General features: G+C 41.7%; 1 long non-coding RNA gene across 1 annotated transcript; it reads left to right on the top strand.

The window, feature by feature from the left end:
• Window positions 1-79: 79 nt before the first annotated feature.
• LOC115613696 lies at window positions 80-12606 on the top strand. Its single transcript, XR_003993471.1, has 3 exons — window positions 80-155; window positions 734-829; window positions 10218-12606. It is a non-coding gene; the product is annotated as an uncharacterized LOC115613696 (long non-coding RNA).
• Window positions 12607-12809: the final 203 nt, after the last annotated feature.

Raw genomic sequence — 12809 nt, 5'->3', positions numbered from 1 at the left:
GCGCGGCGCGGGGTGGGGTGGCGGAGCAGGATATAAGGGTCGGGGCGGCGGGCGCGGGGGGGCTGCGCCGTGCGGGGTGAGACGGGTAGCAATGGCGGGGCCTGCCGCTGGCGTGAGGCGAGGCCGCGGGAGCTCGACCGCGGGGCCTGGGCCTGGTGGGGCCCCGCGCCGCCGGAACCGCTCTGAGGCTGAGGGGGCGGGCGGGCGGGCGGGCCGGCTGGCGGCGGGAGCGGGCTCTGTAAGGGCGGCTCGGGTGCCTGTCACGGGCCGGCCCGTACCACGGGTGCCGCCGGGAGCTCCGCGGGCACCTGGCCGGCCTGCAGCAGAGGGAGCGTGGCGGGCTCTGAGAGCTCGCAGACCTCTGTGGAGGCCGTATGTGGTGAGGGAGGCAGGTGACGCTGCCTCGCTGCGTGTGCTGTGGGCAGGGTAACCTGCCCCGGGTGGGGGGTCAGCCGTGGGGCGGCTTGGGCACGGGGTACAGGCCTACTTCGGGTTATGTGTACTGGCTGTTTATTTCTTGACTGGTTGGTAACAACTTTTTCCCTCAGGGGTATTTGTCTATTCTTTGGTCAGTATTAACTTTTGCTAATGCAACAGTATGCTACCTGTGTTGGGCAAGCAGATTAGATAATGTTTGAAACTTTACTTGCTTTATTATATTTGTCGTATTGGTGCTCGTTTTTCTGCTCTCAGGCCACTGGCTGAAGTTAGTTGTGCTCTTTTTCCTTTACAGAAATCACTTAATAAAATGGATGGCAAAACCCAAGCAGTAAGGAAGATATCTTTTCTTTACAGGGTTGCTCAGGAGTCTGCTTCTAATGCTGCAAAGGTGGGTTTGTTAGTCCTGCTTAAAATGAGTGTGTGGAACTAGGGCTTGTGTCTGCTCCTGAGAACCAAAAGTGTGTTATCTGGTATGAAATGTAAATAAATACTTGTAATTAAAAATACATTAGGCAGGAGCTTGTTGAAAGCTGACAAATGAAGGCATAACTCTAGAAAATGACAGCTTTTTTAAAAAAAAACCACTTTAAAACCACTTATATTTATGTCTCTAAAGTAAATGATAGTGAAAATGTACTTTTAAGTTCATATTGGACTAGAAATAAATGTATGAAGAAGCTTACAGTAGCTGTTAAGGAGCATTTCTTAGATTTAGCATTTCATTGCCTTGAGGAATGACTAGAGACACAGTGGAGGATTGTTTTTTGTGCCTGAGAAAAATAATTCTTAACACCTTCTCCAGTAGTAGGGGAAGAAACAAGAAAGGTAAGCTCTTGTGAGAAGAACCTCATAGGGAAAAAGAATAAATATCATCACTCTGTTTGGCATCAGTTTCTGTCATAACAGTTACCAGGATGGTGTACTAAACAGAGCTATACAAGTACATATCATAAAAATCTTGTGATAGCAACATTGTGAAACCATTTAACTCTTGAATGGGAAGAATGACCCAAGAACTCTGCTGAACTTAGTGTCATGTTAAGGATTTTCACATCATTAAAAACCTACAATCTTTAAAATACATTATTTTAGTAGCTTAACTACACTTCTGCTCAACTGTTCTAGCTGTGCTCTCCACCAGGATCTAGCAAATGAATTTTTAGTGTTGCAAAGCTACCTGAAATTAGGCAATATTGATGTACTCCAAACTTTTAGTACTCTAAGTCTTTGAAAACCTGTTCAAGGATCAAGATGGATGACAAGCTAATTGTCACCTAAAGCACACAACAATCTAAAGCTTCTGATACTAGGCTAAAACTTTATTGAGAACTTGAATCAGAGCAGGCTTTAGACTTTCTTAAAAAGTCTTGAACTAATCTGAAACCAAATGACCACTTGGCCAAAAAAAACCCCAAACCTGAAACAAAATGCTTCTTGTAATTACTTAAGGTGGTAACTTGTGTTAGGGACATGATGGTGGGAATCTGGCAAAACTTACTATAACTGGGAAAAATGTGAGAAAACAGCAGATCCAATGTGTTGTCTTACAAGTCAGTCTTTAAATGGCTACACTGAGCCATCCTGTGCCTCTGTTGCTGCTATACAGCCTCTGAGAGGAGAACTGTTCTGTGATGAGAATGACACTGGGACTCCAAACTAATAGTCAGGCTTCATTGTATTGACCACTATGGAGATGCTTTAAGCCATCCTGTATGATGTGCTAATAAACCCTTCCTGAATGTGGGTGCAATTCATACTGGCAAGATAATTTTGCCTTTGTCAAGACAGCTTTTTCCTTATTTAAATTGGGAAGAGAGGGAGTGGAAAGTGGATCTAAACTGTACTGTGATTTTTTTTTTGCATAATTGTCTGCAATATAAATGCTTGCTAGACTGGTTATGTTGGCCACAAATTACCTCTTGGTGACCCATGAACAACTTCACGTTATGAACAGAAAGGCAATGAGCAATTTTGGCGGAGTTGTCAAGTGCTAGCTTGTCATATTGAGACTATCTTCTAAGCTGCACTGAACTTCAAATGTATATGTATTTAGACACTAATGATACTTGATTCTCTGTATGTACATGAAGAGTTGGCTGCTGCTTTGAAGAGATCACCTTCTTCCTTTGTGGAGAAAGGGATGCCACAGTGTGCTTAGTGATAATAACAGTAACTTGTTAATTATGTGTTAACATAGAATAGTTAGAGCTTTGTAGCTAATGAGGCTGCTTCACAGAAGCAGTATGAGTTGTAGTCAAGGAAATACTGATATAGGGCTTCCTATTTGTTTGTGAGGGTGAAGGGCAGAGAGTGACTGATGCAGCTGACTTCTTCTAAAGTGAAGACAGTTAAAATGACTTGAAGATCTGATCAAGATAGTGGAACAGTTAAGTATTCCTTTTCTGGAGTCTCAGTAGAGAATAGATGAGCGACTAGAGATGGTGGGGCCATGGAATAAGTAGGATTGGGAAATGGGTGTGGGGCAGTGTAAACTGTTAAGTCAGCAAGGCTGCTTCTGGCCAGGATGATCTCCAGGAATCACCACTATTTTATTCCCTTTAATGTATGTATCTACTAGCAACCTGAAAAGCCTTGCTTCAGAGACTGTTAGAAATGCTTTGAATGTGGGACAGCTTCATGTAAGTTATGGTCCTTACTTGCCCTGAGGATGTGAGCATTGCTGTAACAGTTGATCAAAACAAGTGCAGGATAATAGATTTCAGTGAATGGTGATCTGTAGATTGCTTCTAAGGGGTTCACAAAAGAAAAGTAAGAACAGACTTCAGCTTGTACCTGGTGGCCTAAAGCGCTACTTAAAAGTTGTTCAGAAACTGCAAATTGAGGGGGGGAAAAAACAAACCTCTGAAGAAAGAAACCCCACATTGCTGGCTTGCAGTTAAGTGGGAAATGTGCAATATTCTCACTAGCTTTTGCTTCCTAATGTTTGTGAGAGAACAAGAAACATTTTGAGAGCACTGTTGTGCTTTGTTATGCAAAGCCCACTGCAGTGCCTTTAGCTACAGCTCATGGGTTTGACCAAGAAATACAAGAAGTCAGTTTTTATTGTGCTTTTTGATCAGTTCAGGTGGCTTCGCAAAGGAGCCACATGTCTCTCCCTCTCCTTACAGATGAAAGTGAAGCAAAAAGGGCTGAAATTACTAGCCCAAGAGTGTTTACAGGCCATTGACAGGGCCAGAAATAGAACCCAGGGTACAAGAATCCTTATCTAAGGCTTTCTCCACAGTGTCACTGCTTTCAGAAGCATAAGACTTTTGCATATTACTTCTAACCATCTTTTAAGCTATTAAGATATCCCTGGACGAAGATCCCATGTGAAGGTGGAACTGTCTTAAGCATACCTATGTTTTCAGCCCTGTTTTCTCAGTGACACCCACTGTCCTCTACTGAAGTCACCAAGCTTGGACTAAGAGTACTACACTGAAGATTTGGGACTGAACCCGATGTGGACTACTGACTTTAAATTCTTAAACCTGGAGGGTTGTTTCTCATAAGCTTAGAAGTGAGCCTTTCAGAAATAGCGATACCTAAAACTGGTTGAACCTGCTTATTCTGCAGCTCACAAATATTAATGCCATTTTGTTATGACTTCTCTGACCCTCACTTCCTTAGTTGTATTTTACATCCTATCTAATGCAGCTAAATCTTCCCACTCTTACAGAAAAGACTCTCAAATCTCACCTCCATTTACCTGAGATCCATGTCTCTTGAAATCTAGCTTGATGTTAGCTGACCTTAGTGGGTTGCCTTCTGGTTGAATGTCTGTGGCTGGGATGTTTTCTGTTGCTCTACCAACCTGGTTTCTGCACAAAGAAGACAGACCTCAGGGTGGGGAGAGGTGTGTTGTTTCCTGTAAGCTCACGTGACTATTACAGCACATTTATCTAACATGTTAATTTTGATTCTGCTCTAACAAAAGCTCTCTGGAAGCCCAAGTGGTACTTTATTTCTTGATTATTTTTTTTTTTCTTTTAAATGAAACTAACTGCTAAAAAAAGACCTGGAGGGATGGTGTTTGAGTTCTAAAGCATTATTGTCTGTCCTTGTGTAAACTGGATGGATATATATGCACATCACCGGCTTTCTGGATTTTTGGGGAGTGTCTTCAGAAGAGGGAGAGGCGATATGAAGCTCTTTGCATCTGAGGGATGTCAGTTGATGGGAAAAGTGCCCAGTTTTATATTGTTGGGTGACTAGCAAGGAGGGAAGCATGGGGTGGGGAGGGTGGTCTTGTGGGCTGTTACCACAGAGCTGTGGCTGCTGCAGGACTGTCTCACAGGGTCTAACCCCTTGGGCCCTGAGAGTCAAAAGCAGGCTTGCAGCAGGGCTTGGTACCATGCTCACTTGTGCGGTTTGATGTGCTGTACATGGGAGCATGTGGGAAATGGGGTCTGTAGCTACCCTTGTGTCAACGAAATTTTGAGAAAATATGTTCCATCCTGGCTGTAAATTGGGAGTGTTGAGAGGGCTGGAGCTCAGAGTGACAGGAGCAACAGCTTATACTAGAGATGAAGCCTGAATGACAATTTTAAGGTAGCACTGGGGCAGAGATGACACTGTGCAGACCAGCCTATGGTTGATGACAGGAATTTATGTTGAGGAGGTAGAGTGGATGCTATCTGTGGCATGTGGAGGTGGAACTGTCTTAAGCATACCTATGTTTTCAGCTCTGTTTTCTGAGTGACACCCACTGTCCTCTACTGAAGTCACCAAGCTTGGTTCTCTGAATTGTACTGAATTTAGATGTGTAGTGACAGGACAAGGGGGAATGATTTTAAAGAGGGGAGATTTAGATGAGACATTAGGAAGAAATCCTTCCCTGTGAGGGTGCTGAGACATTGGCACAGGTTGCCCAGAGAAGCTGTGGCTGCCCCATCCCTGGCAGTGTTCAAGGCCAGGTTGGATGGAGCTTGGAGCAACCTGCTCTAGTGGAAGGTGTGCCTGCCTGTGGCAGAGGGTTGGAACTGGATAAGCTTTCAGGTCCCTTCCAACTCAAACCAGTCTGATTCCATGATACAAAGCTTCATTGCTAAAATTAATTAAAATGTATTGGGTATAAATCACACCATTTTATCGGTGACCTGGCAAAATAGCTTGATTATTCTGAATGATCTGTCTAGACACAATATAATAATGAAATATTTTGGCTCAGTGGTTGTCATTTACTTAAGGTCTGTTTCTCGTGACTCCAAACATGATTGTACAGAGATTAAAAAAGCACTTGTAGTTCTTCTCAAATTTGTAGCTCAGATTTAGGAAATTTTCCCACATCTTGGTGTTAGTTTCTAGTTTCAGATTTGTCTTGGACTCAATTTTTCTTTCTTGGAGTCTACTTTTGTTTTGCTCATTGCATCAGCAGTGTGTCCATATGACAAGCTCTGTCTTGAGAGCTGGGGTTTTCTGCCCCCAAATACGGCTGGTATGTCTGTTTGTATTGCCTTGGAGAGGATACAGCCTGAACAAATCTTTCAACATAATGAATTGAGGCCCCTAGTGGGAGAGGTTTACAAGAAGTACATCCAATACCACCAATTGGAAAAATCAGTCATTTAATACCAGGAGGCTGGAGTTGTGTGAGGGCCAGCTTCCAGATTTAGACCTAGCAAAGAGAGAAAAATTACTTCTTTAGGGAAGCTTTTGGTTTTTCCTTCAAAATCTCTCGGTGGGATTGTGAGCTTTCCATTTTTACAAAGCTCTCGTGGTTCCTGATGGTTATCCAAGACAGGCCTAGAGTGGCAGGAGCAGTTAAGGACACTTTGCTTTACTTTCATTATGAGCAGCTAAATCTGAAACAAGCATGAGAAATCCCAGTCGTCTTTTTCAATGTGTCAAACTGTTGGCAGCATTGTAGAGCATCCAAAGGGTGCTTCTTAATGGGATTCAGTATCTGCATACAGAGGAGCGTTGGCAGTGAGAAGCGATACTTCTTTCAGTCCTGGAGATGAGAAAGTGCCTGTAGTCTCTCCATAAGCATGTGACTACATGTGGTTCGATTGCCTTCACTTCAAATCCTGAGAGCAGGTGGGTGTGGGTGCTATTCGTATTATCTGACAGTTTTACCCTGCTAGCAGCTGATTGTGCTGGCTAGTGGGAAAGAGTTCTTCATGCTAAAAAGGGAGAATATGAGGAATACTACAGTGCCTTTGCTTTGCTGTCTGGTAGACCAATGCCATTTAAAATGTCCTGCTCCAAACCTGTATCCTTTTCTACAGAGGAGTTCTTTAAATATAGAAAAATTGTGAAATTTAGTTTCCATGAACTTACACAGAAAAAAGTGTAGTGTGTCATATGTGTGTGTCTTGCCAGTTTGCTGCTTCTAGGTTGGGCAGCTAGAAGAGAGGGGTCTAGGTCCTTCTTCTCCTTCTCAGTCTCAATTAGATTTCTCAGTCGTGGTTTATCTCATGAGTGTGTGGAAAACACCTAGTTATCCTTGTGACTGAAAGATTTCCCCAGAAAGGGTTTCTGAATGTCCTGAAGAGTGTTTTGTAGTTATGGTCTAAACTGTCATTGCTATTAAGCAATCCTGCTCTTCCCAGGCATCTTCTTGCTGCCTCTACCCTGTCCCCTGCTCTGTCAGCTGGCATTTATGCAGCAGCACAGTTAGGCTGATCAAGGAGGTAATCTGGCTGCAGGCTAATCCAGCTGAAAGCACAGCTATTTTTCAGGCACATGTGCAAGTGTTAGCACAGAAAAGCGGTGGGAAAGGGTTGCCCCTGTGTGGTGAAGGAAGCTTGTGTACAAATTGGCTTACTGTGGTTGTGGAAGCATGCCTTCAGCATTTCACTGGGCCTTCAGGTGAAAGTCATCTTTGATCAGATATGCTTTACTGGAATGCTCTCAGACATAGCTGCTATGCTGTAGCATCTCTTTGGGCTGCTGCTGAAGCACCACGTTATGTTTCTTGATTGAGCTATCTGTTTAAGCAGGTGGCAGCATGTACTTAAATGATGACCAACTTGGGATAACACAAGTAGAGACTGTATAGTGACTTCAAGCAGTTCATTTCTCTTCATTGCCACGTGGTGGTGATGTTGGTTGTTGGCTTCACGGAGCTTTGGACTTCTACCGTGAAGGCAAGTGGCATATAAATTGGCAAGGGATGTCTTGCAGGTCAGCATCTATGGATTACTTTCTCCAGTGCTGCATGTTTTTTTCCAGTTATCCACACGGTGGGGACATTTTTGCTACTATTTGTTCTCCATTTTACGTGTAACCATGCTTACACCTCAGCTAACAGGGTCAGCTAATCAGTGACAGAAAATATTTTGCTAAGGACAACTGACAGAATAGATTTTCAGGATAGCATGCTGCAGGTGTCTACTTTTGAATCTTTGCTTGGCTGTCATCCTAGGTTAGTTGAGGTCATTTTCCTATTCCATCATTATCACATCAGTCTAAGGCTTGGTTGTAGTAGTTTTGTCCCCCCCAATGACCCTGTTTCTCTGGTGAGATCTGAACTCTGTCCTCTTGTCCTCAGTAGGTCAGCTCTTGTACTGTCCTCAGTGCCTTTTACTGTGGCATTGCTAATTGAAGCATAATCTGTCTCTATCCATCTAGTCTAATCTCTGTCCATCTTGAGACTCCAGGACTTTGAGTAAAGACTATTTTGTGGAATATTGATTTGTTTCACTTTCAGGATGACAGTCTTTGTAAAGAGTCTTGAATGTGTATTTGCCACTAACTAGCTAATCTGGAGATGATGGTTGTTTATGCTTGCTAAGGGGAGTGGTGGAGTGGTAGGCTGCTTCCTTCAGGAGGACTGGAGGATTTGGCAGTCAAAGGGAACTGAGTGCTTGCATTAGCAGAGTGTGTGGTATATGCCCTTTAGGTGTGTATTCTCCAGTCTTGTATCACCCAGCTTGTGAACATAAATACCAAAAGATACATGACCTTTTCATTATGAAAAGGACAGAAAACCAAGAATTCACCCGAATTAACTGATAAAGGGTAACTGTGCTGTGTATGGAAATGCTCTCCTCTCCCAGTTGGCTGTAACTTAATGTCTTGATGTAATCAGTTTTATGCTGACAAGCAGAGATGGAGAACAGATCCATTCAGAAGATTGTATAAATGAGATCAATAGCACTGTAAAATCCTCTCCACTGACTGTTGATGATGAGCATCAGTGTGATCTAGGTCTCAAATTTGTATAGTATAGATGAATACATATTTATTGTAAGGACATGTTACAAAACAACTGGTTTAAATACATGAAATAAAAATGTTTTTTCTCCACTTGTCTGTGTCTAGTACTGCAAACTCTTATTTACTGTCACTGAAAGTCTTACATCTTCTTGCTCCACAGCTTACGTTTTTATGACTTTCTTTACAGCAGAGCAGAATAGGAAAATGGAAAATGAAGCTTATCATGTGTTTTCAAGACTCAGCCAAAGATAAGAAGGAAACCTTGAGTAAGGCAAGACTAGCCTAATATTTTAGAGAATTTTCCTATTAGGAATGGGATAAAGGGAAGCAATGTGTCTGTACTCCAAGCTATTGATAGTTGTTGCAAGTGCATGTTTGAAATGGGTAGACTAGCTGTCTAGAAGGTCATAAAAGTTCAACTTTTATTGTTTGTTTTGTAATCTTTGTTTCTTAACAGCTGATCTTTGTCTTCCTTTATTATCAAACTGATGATCTTATTGCTGTGTGTGATTCAGTGAATGACTTATAATGTTGTCTGGCAAAACCAGGCTCATTTTGATGCAGGTTGGGTTTTTTTTCTTTAGACTTGCATCTGTGTTGATAGCATTACTTGTGTGAACCACTCTCGGTATGGATTAGCATAATATTTGCTCACAACAAAAAAAATGGAGTTAAGCATTTTACTAGTAATATGGGAAGGAAGAGATTCAGTTTTCTTTAATAAAACTCCATGCCAACATGACATTAGTTGCAGTAGACAATGTTTTGGCAGTGCTGAGTTGTGGCAGCGCAGTGCTGGGATCTGGCTCTGAGCGTGTCTGAGTGCATAGGGGAGGTCCAGCTATCACAGTCATAGAGTTTCTACGGCCTGGCTGGGTGTCTTGACAGCTAACTGTGTTCTGTTGCAAGACACTGTGTTGGACTATGTAGTAATAATATTTCCATGCTCAACCTGTGAGGTGTGGGAGAAAGAAAGTATAAGTCTGATTCATGAGTCAAATTTTTTTGGAGGCGTGGAAGAGTAGTCAGTGAAGGAACATAAAAAGATGAAGATTGGGGAAGGGAATGCTTGGTGTTCGTTTTAATTAGAATCATCCTGTTCATCACTCAAATTGTGAGATGAGAATGGAAAATATCCATTATTATAGCACACTCAAAGAGGAAATACTTGTATTAGTGAGCAATTCTAATTGACCTGCCAAATATAATTGAGTTGAAATACAGATCTATTCCAAGAATATTTTCCTTATTGTAGTGTATGAGAGAAACTCAACTGGCATTTTATTTCTCTAATCTGTCTGCACTCTAATGACTTTTGTCTAAAATTAATACTACTAATTCAGTATTAAACTTCACAATCCGTCAGCCAAAAATTAATAAAGCCCAATCAATAAACCTTTTTCTCATGAACACAAGTTGCGTTGTGCCTCTCACCTTAAAAAGGTAAAAATATGACACTTGTCTTGTGTTCTGGAAGAGTGACTGCTGTAAACCAGAGAAGGAAGTTGATGGATGACTTTGAGAGCTCAGAGCTGAAGGTTCTTCTGTTTATTGGTGGACTTTGTTCTTGCTGAGGAGGAACCAGCCATTGAACTTCTCTGCTTGTCTTCTAGGTGTGGTGCTGTGACATGGCAAGTGAGGTATGTTCTACGTGTGACTGCAGCTAGTCATGTAGAGTGACCTATGCTCTAATCTCCCTTCCAGCAGTGCAAACCAACTGAAGTGACCCATGCTGTTACTTCACATGTTACTGCAAATTAGATTAGAATCTGCTGTTCCTGGATTTGTTTAATTAGCTGGCAGTATCATTAAAATACTTTCTGGAGCCTTTGTACTGTGATATGAAACATGCAGCATTTTTAAGACTTAAACCTCACTAAATGAAGTGAAGCAATCTGAGATCCACATGTCAAGGGGAAGAGTTGAAGAGGTTTATATTTAGGTTATTCCACATTATGAAACTCAGCCAGAATTGTCAGGGTAAGTGGGTACAAGCAACCCTTTCACCCCCTAATTGATAAAAAATACTTTCCTTACTTTACATGAATGCTTCTGTAGATTGCATCTTCCTCTTAACCAATTTTTTTTGGCTTCTGACTGAAAAATGTGCAAAGAGATGTTCCAGGGTAAGTACTTTGAATTACTATCAAGCTGCCAGATGCCTTACCTAAAAATAGTGGTAGAGAAAAAACCTTAAATGATTGCTTTCCTTTTCTAAAATACACAGTTATGGCAGTTTTGACATTATTCCATTCAGGTCATCAAATTCATATAAGCTATTGTACTACAGTGTAAGGCATACATTTTAGAAGAATGAAAAGTACAGGAAGCTTGATGCGTGAACATGAATTTACTCATCTTTTATATAATGCCTTCTTGAGGTGCTGACGTTTTCAGGACGTTAATTGTTCATAATGAATACTCTTGCATAAAACATTTCAAAGGTAATTTTCTGAGGCCAGAGAATGACTAAAAAGTTATTCACTAAAGAGCAGTCAATCTGTATCCAAAAGGAGACTTACGGGATGTGAAATAAACTGACTTCACAGGCAAGAAGCTTGCCTGCATGGAAGAATCTACCATTCTACAGGTTTGATGCCTTAAAAGAGAAGCCACAGAAGTGGTGTTGGCTGGTGTAGAGGCGAAATCATTATGTTCTGATTATGTGCCATTGGAGGAAAGGGAGCGAAAAAAGAAGCTTTGGGCAAAGTATCCGGACCACCTGTATCAGAAGTCTATCTCTGCTACAGGTAATATTTGATCCTCCTTGTGCCATGTACTTCAGGATGGACAATACTAATCAGTGAAGATAAGGTATGCTTAAAGAATTACTTAAAATCAAGGAAAATCAATCATACTAGTTACAGGCAGTAGATTTTAAACAACCTGTCAAATATTTCTTGGCTGTTACAGCCTTTCCTAAGTGCTTTTCCTGGTTCATAAAATTAATGTGAAATCAATAATGGTATTTAAAAATTCACCAAACGTTTCCCAGCCAAAGTCTTGCTTTCAGGGTGCCACTAATGCAACAGGCAGAGTGGGGGGAAAAAAATCACAAACTTGGCCTTAATGGCAAACAGAGTGCAGATGGAAAGTGCAGTGAAGAAAGATGCTTTCAGAAGCAACCAGGAGGAAGAGCTGCTAGCTTCCCCACAAGACCAAACCTCTAAACAGAGCTGCCATGGGCATCAGCTTGCTAAAGGCCTTTGCTTGGAGATGTAGTCTAGATGCCATGCTGAATTCCAGCTCAAGGATACAAACTGGCATAAACTGCTATGAAACATTCACATAATGGTCAAAACACCAGCAGAAACACAGTGAAGTAAGTTTCTTATAGTGTATTACAACCATATGATCTGCTGGACTTCAGACAATGGAGAGGAAATGCTTGCTACTTCAGGTTGCTTCATTCCATTATCCAAGAAGACCTGGGATCATTGTGGAAATGGGAAGAAATAAGGCATATAATTAGATTTGCTTGTTAGTTTAGATCTTTTAATAGAAGGACAAAGAGGAGTAATATAGTACTTGGTGATCTTGCAGCTGTATATGCATTTAGGCTACATCTCTGCTGAAGAAGACGTGTTGTAGTTACAAGTTGTATGAGTTTATACAACTGTAATTACCTGTAGTTGCCACATTTGATCTGTGAAGGTAAATAGGATTTGTCAGTATCCCTTTTCCTCCCCAAAGCAATGCAGAACTGTTTTCTAGCTTCTTGCTCAGGGTTGTTCAGAAATAGCAGAAGAGCAAGCCTGTAGAGTTTGGGTCTGTTGGCCTTTCCTGAAAGGGCGATTTCCTCAGGTGCTGGACCCAAGAGTGAGGTTCACACAGTTTGCTCTTGGTATTATCTCTGGACACCATGCCCATGCTTTCTCAGTGACATTCAAACAGATTTTAAAATAGGCATGTTATTTATCATCATTTCTAGTTTTGAGGGTTCATGTGTCTTACACTTCCCCAAGCTTTTTTTCTCTGAACTTCAGAGTTAGAAATTTGTTTTTCTTCTCAGGCTAAAATTCAGATTCACATGGAGGCACTTGACTCCAGAAGCTGCAGCTTCAACCAGCAGATAGGAGAGTCATGATAAAATTGGCAGAATTGTACTGCTCTAAGCACTTTGAGACATATGCTGCTTTTCCTACTCCTGGAAGTAGTCCCACAGATGTCTCATGATTATTCGCTTGAGTCATGGTTGCAGAATT

This window comes from Strigops habroptila, chromosome 10 (genome assembly GCF_004027225.2).
Source record: "Strigops habroptila isolate Jane chromosome 10, bStrHab1.2.pri, whole genome shotgun sequence".
In the NCBI taxonomy this organism is placed as follows: domain Eukaryota; kingdom Metazoa; phylum Chordata; class Aves; order Psittaciformes; family Psittacidae; genus Strigops; species Strigops habroptila.
This window is presented reverse-complemented; position numbering and strand designations above follow the sequence as displayed.